The 12860-nt window shown below is 43.4% G+C and overlaps 1 long non-coding RNA gene across 2 annotated transcripts in view; it reads left to right on the forward strand.

The window, feature by feature from the left end:
* LOC133050711 (uncharacterized) overlaps positions 1 to 12860 on the forward strand; it is a 568279-nt gene that overhangs the window by 429664 nt on the left and 125755 nt on the right. Inside the window, exon 4 of one of the 2 annotated variants that reach the window (XR_009691688.1) lies at positions 3206 to 3637. The exons of the other annotated variant lie outside the window; for it this stretch is intronic. This is a non-coding gene — a long non-coding RNA (uncharacterized LOC133050711). Of the gene's footprint in view, positions 1 to 3205; positions 3638 to 12860 lie in introns of those variants that run through there. 2 annotated transcript variants of the gene reach the window in all.

Below are 12860 nucleotides of genomic sequence, written 5' to 3' on the forward strand. Positions count from 1 at the left end.
GTGGTCAAATTTTGAACTGTAAAGTTTAAGGAGTTTGTTTTTTGTTTTGAACTACGGGACTTATCAGAGCCTTTCATATTTTGAATGAGTGTTGGGACTTACTAAAGGAGCCACGAAACAGTAGACTTTTGAATATTTTTTTCTTTCTTATATCATCTTTTGTGTAATTATCAAATGAATACAGTCTGAGAAACATTAATGATATACAGAGCATTTAATATGGGCAAATCATCCTAGAATGGTTGTTCTCTATCTTTTGGATATTTGACTTTGGTCTAGTTACTTGTGCATGAATCAAATGTATAACATGCCCTCAATACTCAAATACTTGTTCAGTGAATGAATGAATGAGATTAGTGATTATATCAGATTAATATTGTTTTATATATATATATGACATAGGGAGTAGCATCATCATTATTAGTATCTAAAGGAGTTGTTGAGATTTCCCAAAATGTAATTTTTTTTTTGCCATTCCCATTGATACTTTCCCTCCCCCCAGTAAAGCTACTCAATACATTTTGCTAATTGCAGTAACTTTTCAAAGAGTCTTTCCATATCTGGTCTTATTGCTCTCCAATCTGTCATGCCTGGGCCTTGTATGCTATCAACAGAAAAAAAAAAAATGCACAACTGAAAAAAACAGAGTTGTGAGTTTAGTTTTATTTGAAGCAAAATGAGGACTATAACCTGGGAGAGAGATTCTCAGATGGCTCTGAGGAACTGCTCCAAAGAGGTTGGCGTGAGGGAAACGGGAGGTCAGTATATATAAGATTTTAGTGAAGGAGGATTTGTGCAATTAAGCACTGGCTCAAATAAAAGGAGTAAGGAGACTAATTTGGATTTTCCTTATCTCTGGAGTCTTCTTTCTCTGTTACAAAGACCATTGCCCATGATCAACTCCTGGGGGTCTTGTCACTAGCAACTGGCTAGTGGCCTCATCCTTGTAGAGGCAGATGATGAGTGCTAGGTTTCAGTTCGCAGTGCCCATCTATCAGTCGGCTGAGTCGTGCTCTCAGCTCAGTGGGCCTCCTCAGACATGGCCCCAACTCACCCACCAGCCTGATCTCCCGCTTATGTATTGGCCACGCTCCACACCAACCAGGCCTCCCTCAGTTTCCTGAGAAATTTCTCCTTCCCGTGCTACTTTTTGTATTGTTTCTTCTGTCTGGAATGCCTGGGGATTCCCACATCATTTGTACAAAGGGCCTCTTGAAATACTATCTATTTTTTCATTTTTATTTCAGACCACCTCCTTTATGAAGATATCTCGAGTTCTGATATTTTCCAATCTCCTTGGTAGTCTCTTACATCAACCATAATTACCTAGTATTCACTTTGTCCTGTTGACCTCTTTTCCACCCGACCCCATACCTCCAACCCCTCACACACACTGCATTGTAAACTTCGACAAGGTAGCATGTTATTCTTTTTTGTTTTCAGTACCTCCCATTTCTCCTTGCACACAGTGGACCCTCAGCTAATCTTTGGTGAGTTGAGCAGTCCTCTTAGGAGCTGTAAACGCATGTGTATGATTGCTTTTCAATAGAGCAGCATAGAGACACCAGACTTCCCTTAAGAAAGCTGAAGTTCCAAATGGGAAGCCCCAATTATCTTCTAGAATTTGGAAGCATCAGATTTACTAACAGGCTATATTGCAGAAGTTCATTGGTAAGTCTGTTGTTTGGAATCTGGGTTAAATTTTCCCTTATAAACAGTTTTATACATGGTGGTTGTGTCTCCCAGCCAGCCCACAAAAGCCTATTTAATTTGTAATGTGTCTAAAGTCTGATACTAATAGCAGCCCCAGGGGTTCATCGGCCTCTTCTCTCAGGCCATTGCCAGTCTTAACACTACAGACCTTGCCCTGAGGCAAAGTATGAGGCAAGGGTGGAACGGGATCAGGGGCATAGTCTCCAGCAGCTGTGGATGAAGGAGGAGGGCGGAGGGAAGGAGGCAAACAGGAGGCGAGTGGCTGTGATAACCGAGCCAGGCATCTGGCCTAGGACAGCCCTTCTCTCCTCGCATAATGGGTACGATGCAAGCCAAGTACATGGGACTTGCGGGGATAAGTACATCCTCTGACATTTATTTCTATTAGAAAGTGTTAGGAAGGCTGCCTGCCTATGCTTGTCTCAGGGGTTTATGATTGTTCTTCCTGTAGTTTTTACCACAGGAGAAACTGTGTATTAATAAAGAACCCAAGGAAAGACTTATTTCAGCACATGGAGGCAACCCCTATGATATTGACTAGAGGCCACAAACTTAATGCCTAGGGGCTGGGCAGGCCGAGGGAATGTCTGCTGCAGAGCAGTTGTGTAAGAAGACTAGGGGAATGGGGGTCGGTGACCCATAGTACACATGCTTCGTCTAAGGGAAGCAGCTTCCACTTAGCTCCAGTCAAGTGCTCACCCGGGTTCAAAATATTCAACTTTTTCAAGAGAAGTCATCAATTTCAATTTTATGTACTATTCCCTGAATTTGATATGTTGACAGTTAATCTGAAAAAGTTTAAACACACACACCTATGGGTCCCACCCATGACATCTTTCCTATACATAGTCATATTTCACTTAATGTGGTCCTCGGGGGGAAAAAAAATTATAAATAGAATTTTTGTAAGTAGACTAGTATATTCCCATTTGATGGACACTAAAATTTCAGAGACATGTTTCCACAGAAAAAAATTTCTGTTCAACAACACACGAAAAAATCACACACTTCAGGTAATAGTTCATGAACATCTTTCAAGGGGAAAGTGCCAATTTCTGATAAAACTTTAACAATAATGCATCAATCTCTACTAAATAGATTGCTAACACCTCTAAAATCCAGAGTAATATAAACTCAGAAAACAAGAAATTTTTTACCAAGGACTGGGGTACTTTGAAATGGAAACTCACATCAGCAGCTCCAAAGTCAACTCTGGGCCCTTGGCCATTCCCATTCTCTGCAGATTCTGTATTGCAGGAATCTCTCTTTAAAACTCTTAGTCTAATAGGGATTTCATTGAATCTATAGATTGCTTTGGGTAGTATACTCATTTTCACAATATTGGTTCTTGCAACCCATGAACACGGTATATTTCTCCATCTATTTGTGTCCTCTTTGATTTCTTTCATCAGTGTTTTATAGTTTTCTATGTATAGGTCTTTTGCTTCTTTAGGTAGATATACTCCTAAATATTTTATTCTTTTTGTTGCAGTGGTGAATGGTATTGTTTCCTTAATGGTATTCTTCACAGAACTAGAACAAATAATTTCACAATTTGTATGGAAATACAAAAAACCTCGAATAGCCAAAGCAATCTTGAGAAAGAAGAATGGAACTGGAGGAATCAACTTGCCTGACTTCAGGCTCTACTACAAAGCCACAGTCACCAAGACAGTATGGTACTGGCACAAAGACAGAAATATAGATCAATGGAGCAGAATAGAAAGCCCAGAGATAAATCCACGTACCTATGGACACCTTATCTTCGACAAAGGAGGCAAGAATATACAATGGAAAAAAGACAACCTCTTTAACAAGTGGTGCTGGGAAAACTGGTCAACCACTTGTAAAAGAATGAAACCAGAACACTTTCTAATACCATACACAAAAATAAACTCAAAATGAATTAAAGATCTAAATGTAAGACCAGAAACTATAAAACTCCTAGAGGAGAACATAGGCAAAACACTCTCCAACATAAATCACAGCAGGATCCTCTATGACCCACCTCCCAGAATATTGGAAATAAAAGCAAAAATAAACAAATGGGACCTAATTAAATTTAAAAGCTTTTGCACAACAAAGGAAACTATAAGCAAGAAAAGACAGCCTTCAGAATGAGAGAAAATAATAGCAAATGAAGCAACAGACAAAGGATTAATCTCAAAAATATACAAGCAACTCCTGAAGCTCAATTCCAGAAAAATGAATGACCCAATCAAAAAATGGGCCAAAGATCTAAACAGACATTTCTCCAAAGAAGACATACAGATGGCTAACAAACACATGAAAAGATGCTCAACATCACTCATTATCAGAGAAATGAAAATCGAAACCACAATGAGGTACCATTACACACCAGTCAGGATGGCTGCTATCCAAAAGCCTACAAGCAATGAATGCTGGAGAGGGTGTGGAGAAAAGGGAACCCTCTTGCACTGTTGGTGGGAATGCAAACTAGTACTGCCACTATGGAGAACAGTGTGGAGATTCCTTAAAAAACTGGAAATAGAACTGCCATATGACCCAGCAATCCCACTCCTGGGCATACACACTGAGGAAACCAGATCTGAAAGAGACACGTGCACCTCAATGTTCATCGCAGCACTGTTTATAATAGCCAGGACATAGAAGCAACCTAGATGCCCATCAGCAGACAAATGGATAAGAAAGCTGTGGTACATATACACAATGGAATATTACTCAGCCATTAAAAAGAATCCATTTGAATCAGTTCTAATGAGATGGATGAAACTGGAACCCATTATACAGAGTGAAGTAAGCCAGACAGGTAAACGCCAATACAGTATACTAATGCATATATATGGAATTTAGAAAGATGTTAATGATAACCCTATATGCAAAACAGAAAAAGAGACACAGAAGTACAGAACAGACTTTTGGACTCTATGGGAGAAGGCGAGGGTGGGATGATCTGAGAGAACAGCATCGAAACATCATATATATTATCAAGTGTGAAACAGATTGCCAGTCCAGGTTGGATGCATGAGACAAGTGCTTGGGGCTGGTGCACTGGGATGACCCAGAGGGATGGGATGGGGAGGGAGGTGGGAGGGGGGTTCAGGATGGGGAACACATGTAAATCTATGGCTGAGTCATGTCAATGTATGGCAAAAACCACTACAATATTGTAAAGTAATTAGCCTCCAACTAATAAAAATAAATGAAAAAAAAATATTCTTAGTCTAAAAAATAAATAAATAAATAAATGAAAGTCTTAGTCTTTCTGCAGCCGTGCTAGGGTCATTCACCCAGAGTGCAGGGGCCTACAAGTTCTCTGGCCTTATCCTGTCCACCCTTTGATGGCATCCTGCCAGCATGAAAACTGTTTGGTGGTTGCCATCAAGAGTGTATTCTGAAGACCTCAGTGCCATGAACAGTGCCATTAAAAAGAATGCCATATCCATCCCACAGAATAGAGTGCTATGCTTATCTGAGAGGCAGAAAACTGGGAACCAAAAGCAGGGCACCTTGTCTTTAAAGTGTGAACTTCTGATTCTGGAGCTGCCATTGAGATGAGTAAGTCACTTGAATACCTATGCTTTAGTGTCTGTATCACCAGAAATGTACCTACCCCATGGGTTGTTCTGGGAGTGAGATGAGATCTCACAATTTTGCACTCAGTGGCTGGTAAGCATCATGAACATTCTTTCTTAGTAATACCATTTGCATCGTTGGAGCATGTGGCCTCTCCCATTTGGTTCTTCCTCTGGCCTCCAGCTTCTGTTTCTGAAGATCATGTCAGTCCAGGAGCTGGAGACAGGTCAGCACCGACCTATACTGTGGGTACAAACTGGAGAAACTGTTCCTTCAAATGAGACATGCAAGTGTGTCCCATGAGTCCAGACTTCTTACCACCTTATCCAGGACATAGTTGTAACTATGTCCCCAGACCAAATGTAACTATTTTTTTCTTGTCTTTGGGTGTATCCAGCATTAATGACTCAGCCCCGCCGCTTCTTCTCCATGCTCAGACACATCACTGGGCTCTCCGGGGAACAAGAAGCTTTTAAAGGGCAAAGCATGTTCTTCTGTCTTGCTGTCTGCATTGCCAAGCTTGGCTCTATAAACAAAAAGGTACTTAATGAGTTGCTTTTTTAGCAAAGAAACTACTCATTCGGGTGAAATATTCATCTAGGCGATGGATTAACATTTTCATTTTGCCATGGCTGGCTTTGACCAAATGAATGAATCCCCGTACTGAATGCAAGGAAAGAGCTATTTAAACGAACAGCGGGAATCCCTTGCACAAAGCCAGGTTGAAATGAATGGGGAGAGAGCCAACTTTTTTTTTTTTTGGAAATCCCCAGCGCTTGTCTGTAAAGTTTGCTTCAGTCTGGCGAATGGGGTACCGCTCAGATTGTCTCAGCTGGAATTTGATGCAGTGTGTGGTCCTCCCCCAGGGACAGTTTAGAGAGCACGTGGACCCCATGTGCAGTCACACCTGTCTCCCGTTCTGAGCAGGGACTGAGCTGTTCTTCAGACCCTGACACACAGTGGCCTCTAGGCCACAAGCCTGGCCCTCTGCGCCACCCAAGGGGAATGTCAAGGGCCTCTGCTGCCCTGACCTCACGCCTAAAGGGCCCCAAGGTCAGTTAGTTGGAAACCGGGTTTCCAGAGCTCTGCCTGCCTTGTGCTCCTCTCATTCCCAAAGGAGTGAGCATTTCTAGCCCCTGGCTCCAGACCGCAGTGCTGCTAGCTGCTGCGATCCTGGCTTGCAGTTAGTTCTTGGCCAGATTCACTGGGGATGAAAAGGGAGGGCAGATGTGTCAATGAGGAACCAGTAGCAGCTGCAGCTGCTGCTGGTTAGAGTTACTGGCATCCATATCCCATTGTCTGTCCCCAAGACCTCAAGACACTGCATGGTCCTGAGTGGTTTCCTCCTTTCTAGTCACTTCTGCTCTGAGACCATTGCCTCCGCCTGGACATACTGATGGTGAACCCCACAGTAGACTTAGATTTCGAAACTCCTTGTCTGCTCTGATATCACTCAGTGCAAAAATGCCTACTGGGAACTTGGAATGAGCAACAGCCTCTTAGGTCCCGGGCCAGATCCCTCCACCCAAGCAGAAAAAGCTGCTCCACAGGCTTATGCACCCTTCTCCTCCCACCCACCCCCACCCTTCCCCTCCCATCCTTGGCTGCCTCCCCCATGACCTGCGCTGCCCGTCTCCACCAGAGGAAAGGGGTAGGTACACTTCCCTCGACTGCTGTTTGCTTTCCCCCAGCCTGTGGGAATCTGAGGTTGGGGTAGGAATTGATAAAAGTGAGCATTTTGCCATAAAAAGAATCTAAGAGGGCAATGGAAGGCCATCCGTGCGATTCCCCAGGCTGTCTGTCTTTGAAAAGGAAGATCTGGCCAAACCTACAGAACTTGCTGCCTCTGGAGTTTACTCTTTATTTCACTCTGTGCAGCACGTCCTTGTGTATGAATTAAAGATTAAAGGCAACTTAACCTGCATTTTGCTATATCTCTATATATAGGAGAGGAAAGGAGGGAGGGAGTGCATGTGTTCAGCTTGGTCTCCTGGTTCTCACACCAGACCAGGTGCTGCAAGACTGAAGATGGAAAGGTCGGGGGTCTCTTCCTGACCCTGCTACTCCTTCATGCCAGGGCCTCTGGCACATCGTTGAACCGGTCTGTGCCTCCAGTTCCTCACCCAGAGAACTAGTACAGTGATACCTACCTGGACTCCTAACATGTCCTCTGCTACACCCTGTGGGTCTCATGGTGGTGATGACATCATTGCAGCACCGGCCATTGAACACAGGATGCAAGGTGCAAATCAGCTTTTAGGGGGAAATCAGCATTTGGGCCCCTATCTCACTTTGAAATGCAACCAATTCTGAATGGTTCACAAATGAACTCTAATCCTACCTGCTTCTAGTCTCCAAGCACAGGAGCTACCTTTGCAGCCCCTTAAGCCAGAGTTTCTAACCTCAGCACAACTGCCATCTGGGTCTGGATCATTCTCTGTGGTGGTCCCATGAATTGTTGAATGTCTAGCAGGATCCCTAGCCTCAACCCACTAGAAGCCTGAAGCACCCGCAAGTTGTGACAACCAAGAGAATGTAAACATCGCCAAACAGCTGCTGCAGGACAGAACCCCTCCACTGAGGACCACTGCCGTAGAATCAACACCACCCCCCACACACCTTGGAAGAAGCAGCACCAAAAACCATGATCCAATCAATTGTTACCATAAGAAACTGAAACCCAAATGCACAGGCTAATTCCTTGTCTTACTCAGGAGCTGGAATGTCAGCAGACAACATAAACCAGTCCCAGCAAAAGCTCAAGAAGATAAGACTGTGAAAAAAAAAAAAAAATTCCCAAGCCATTCTCCATTATTTTTCCGTCATTCTTTGTGCTGCTAATGTCTTAGTGCAAATCATGGATCATTGACCTGCTAAAGACCACCCCACAGCCCTCCTAGACTTGTAGTAACATCTGCTGGGCACTCAGAGGTTTTTCAGGCACAGGCAAGATGAGAACAGGAAAGTGTTGAACAGATGCTTATGGGCTAGGTGTGCACACTTGGCTCTGAATCTGTACTTAAGTGTCTCTGTAACAAGTGTTCAACAGAATTTATCACATTCCACATGAATGTATGAGCCCAGAGAAGCTATATTAAACTATGGGTATCTGCCAAAATGGATATGTCTTTAGGATGAGTGAGTGAGTAAAAATTGCTCAGTCATGTCCGACTCTTTGCAACCCCATAGACTATGCAGTCCATGGAATTCTCCAAGCCAGAATCCTGGAGTGGGTAGCCTATCCCTTCTCCAGTGGATCTTCCCAACCCAGGAATCGAACCGGGGTCTCCTGCATCTCAGGAAGATTCTTTACCAACTGAGCTATGAGGGAAGCTCCTTTAGGATGAGACTTCTTAAATATCAAGCAGTAAAAAAAAAAAAAAAAAGGCAGGAAGAGACCCTAAATGTAGACCCTGTTTCCCATGGTCATCTGAAATCATCTTCAGGTCCCGCCAGGTTACAGCTGGTCCTGCCTTGACTATAGTTCTGTGGTAGCGCCTCTGACTGCGTAGACCTCCAGGACGGGCTGTGTGGATGTGTAGAGGGGAAGCTTCACCGTTTGCCGAGGATCAGAGAACCTATATGGCTAAGAAGTTCCATGCCTCAAACCAGAATCATCAGCAATGGGTTGGTACCAGAAGAACCAGCTCTTGGTACCTATATGGGGTTGACTCAGAGAGGGCGGGGGATTCATTCAAGGTGCTTTCAGCAGCTGACACTCAGCAAGGCATTCAACAGAGCATCCTGAGGACAGCTCTCTTGTCCAGATGTTTTGACTCTGCTGACTCCTCCTAGAGAACAAGGAATGTGCATGCCCTCCACCCCCTCACTAAGGCTGTGCGCCCCCTCCCCGCCAAGAGCATCTGCACTGGATACCACTGGGAAGTGCATTCCTAGGAGGAATTGTTTGTGTGGCACTTTCCAACATCCCCTGGAGCTAAGAAAAGATTTACATTTGGCTGGCGGTGTGCAACAGGTCCCAGTCATTTCCTCTCCTTTCAAGAAGATTCCGAATGAACATAAATCTCACCCCAGCTCTGACAGCCTCCAGTCATCTGTTTACCAAAATAAACTTTAAGCATACATTGAAAACTAATTCCTAGTGAAATATGCATCCCCATGGCATTCAAGTCTGGTATTTAATGTCTTTTTTATGGTTAATAATGCATCAAAAGCATCCCCAGTCTGAAGCTGTCATTACATCACATACATGATGTGCAGGACCCATTTCAGTGTCTAAAAAACTTGGAGTAAGTTTTTATTTTCTTAAAAAAATACTAATGTATAATTACAGTGGCCTGTTTCCCTCTATCTGTATTTCTTTTTAATAAATCTGCTGCTTGATGAGATCAATCCACTGAAAATACCTAGAGAGGTTCTTTGCTTTAGACAGATAAAGAGATGTGCTATATAAACAACTCCAAAATCCCCTCATTAGAACTAGGTTCTATTCGGAGAGCACCCTAGTCTTCTTTTTTATTTTATGTTGCTTTATATTTAAAAAAGTAAAACATCCAGGGTTATATAAAGGAGTACAGTTAAGCCTCCTCCTTCCTGGTAGACATAGAAAAATAAAATATTTGAATCAAAACATTGGCTTTCATTTCAATGCTGGCTCCCTAAAGTTAACAAAATCAGGGAAGCTCCATTTGCCTTCTGTTAATAGCAAAGTGAACATTGCTCTAAAAGTCTTTCCTTATATATCTTTTTGGCCACTAATGATGAGAAGAAAACATGAATGGAAGGGAAGATGAGGGTTGAAAATTTCCTTCGTGAGATGTCTAGAAGCTTAGAAGTGTAGGAACCCCCAGCCCCATCATGGCATCTGTAATGACCACATTCATGCCCACGAGTGATTTTTTTGCGACCCTGGACCATTTCCGATGACCCAGGGATGATGCAATGCTGTCGGAGCAGCCAGCTTACAACTGCTTGGGCATTACCTTGACTTGTGGCTCTAAGGACCAAATGAGATAACTGGATGATGTGTGCAAAGTGGGTGGGCATGCACCTGGGAGACACAAAATGGCAATAGTTAGGACTCGGAGCAGTGGTTGGAATAAGTGATGGCTGTGGGCTCAAATGCTCTGGGACGAGGAGGGACATCGCTGGACTCAGAGACTTAGTTTGCTTGTGTGTAAAACGGGGGTAGTAGTTGCTCAGGGAGTAGATTATAAATGTTCTGACCATAAAAAAGAAATGGTAATTATAGAGATATTAGATGCTCCTAGGTAGTAATCATTTTGTGATACATATTACATATCAGTCAATACAATGTACACCTTAAACTTATACAGTATGTCAATTGTATCTCCACAAAACTGGGGGGGAAATGTTGGGGGGTGGTGTGTGGGGATAATAGCATCTGACTTACTTTCACGTGATTTCTATTATGATAAAAATGAAATAATATGTACTGATATAAATTGTAAGTACTCAATGGATGGTAGCTATTAACAATATGACAACACCAATAACAATAACAACAACAGCAGTACCTGTAATTAGCTCTGTAATTTGCAAGCACTTAGGTAATGTGATCTTGTAGTTGCTTTACAGTCCCTCCTACTTAAGATTTGCTAATGATGGCGGGTTTGGACCCACAGTGCTGAGTTTAAGCCAAGATTCATCCTAGGAGATCTGAAGAGTTTTTGCTCCTCTGCCGATGTGGCAAACACATGTGTTAGGAAGTAGGGAAAGAACTAAAGGATAGTTACTTTCACAACTTACAGGTCTTAACATTTTGATGGTTAGTTCTGGAAAACCATTGTAAACCACAGAATATAGGCTGAAACCAAGCCTTCTTTGGCACCTGATGGAGGATATCTGTCCAGAAACTAGAAGCTGACTTGGTCCAAGGTCAAGCTGATCGAATCGGTGGGGGTGGGTAGAAGGGGTCAAGGCTGCCCCCAGCTGGCCTTAGCTTTTCCTCACTCCCTGACACTTGTTTCTTGGCTGCTTCTGCCTGGCAGGGCACTAAGGAGACTGAATCCTGAGAGGTTCCCCGGTGCAAGAAGGCTTTCTGCTTTTTCCTTTTCTTAGTTCTTTTTGGAGATCTGAATTGTGGGGTTCCCCAAAGGAACTCCTGCTCCCTTCATGATCCTCACAGGAGTTTTTCTTCCATCTTTGGCTAGGAAAGAACATCCCAAGATCCAAAGTCAAAGCAGCAGTAACTTGTGTGCCACCAGTGCCAAGACACTTCAGGCAGCCTGTTCCTTTGGTTATTCACCCTTCGTCCCTTCCTCGCCCTCCCTGTAACTCTAGTTCTGGGCATCCCTCCCAGAGCTGACAGCCTCACAATCTGGAGATAAATGCTGTGAGCTCTCCCTTTCAGAGGCGGTTTAAGAAGTTACCATTTGGACGTGTTCGCCACTGGCTTCCTTTCAGTTCCCTTGCGGCCCCCTCCCACCCAGCACAGATCCTTTCTTGGTTTCTCTATTGTTCAACTCCACGGTACTTTTTAAGTGTCAAAGCAAATTTGTGTTTCCAGTAAGAAAGCACCTTTTGCTTTTTGCCTTTTTTTTTAAATTGCATGTGACCCTGACGATTCTAATTCCCACGGAAAACTTAACCACATCCTTAAAAAAAGGCAGACACGTACACAAACGGAGCCAGCAGCATACGCTCCATGCCTCTGCACACCCTGGCAGACACACAATTGCATACCGTAAAGCCGGCTAATGTTGATGCATCCAGGTTGGAAATGACAGGATATTGTGGAGGGCCAGTCATTTAATGAACCCCTGCGGGACCAGTCTTGGTGACTAACAATTTCTCTCCAACTCATCAGGCAAGGGAATCGCGGCCCTCAGTGTTTCACTCCATCACACCACCCGCCCCCCCCTGCCCCCTTCTTCCTGCTCTACACAAACAAACCAATTACAGCAATGGATATAAATTGGACCCCTTTCCTGAAAATGCTCCCTCAACCTTTTTTCTGCCCTTCCTTACTCAGCTGCAATCAGTCTGCCCACCATGTGAACTATATGCACACACACGCACACACATATACACAGGCATGCATGCATATGCGTAATCTGTGTCACAGCCTTCACAAACTTCCTGTTCTCTGCTCCAACCTGGTTTTAGTTGCCCTATGTCTCCTTAATCTACTATCATGTGGGATACATATTGAGAATGACTTTTCTTTCATTTCTTTACCTCCTTTTTTTTTTTTACATTGCAGCTAGCCCCAAACCTTCCTCTCTCTCCATCATACCTTTGGGTACCTCCCTAATTTCTGTATGGTGCCTTATGTAACTCCTATTGGTATTAACTATGTCCTCCATCTCAGTTATCAATGGATCAGCTACCTTAGAGGTTTTGTGTAAAGATTGACTCCTGCTTAAATGAAACTGTTAAAATGTCAGATGCACACTCTTAAGAGGAGGGAGAATTTGAGTAGCTGGGTTTGAGTCATCCTAAGTAAGGTAGCAAGAAAGTTAGCACTTCTACATCAGTGCTAGTGATACTTTGAGTCTGTAGGTCACTCTTGGTCATGGAGTCAAAACCATGGAGTCACTCTTATCACAGAGTTCTATACATATTTCAAAAGAGAGACATTTGTCCCCTCCAGCAAAAGGAACAAT

Source organism: Dama dama, chromosome 4 (assembly GCF_033118175.1).
Source record: "Dama dama isolate Ldn47 chromosome 4, ASM3311817v1, whole genome shotgun sequence".
Taxonomy (NCBI): Eukaryota; Metazoa; Chordata; class Mammalia; order Artiodactyla; family Cervidae; genus Dama; species Dama dama.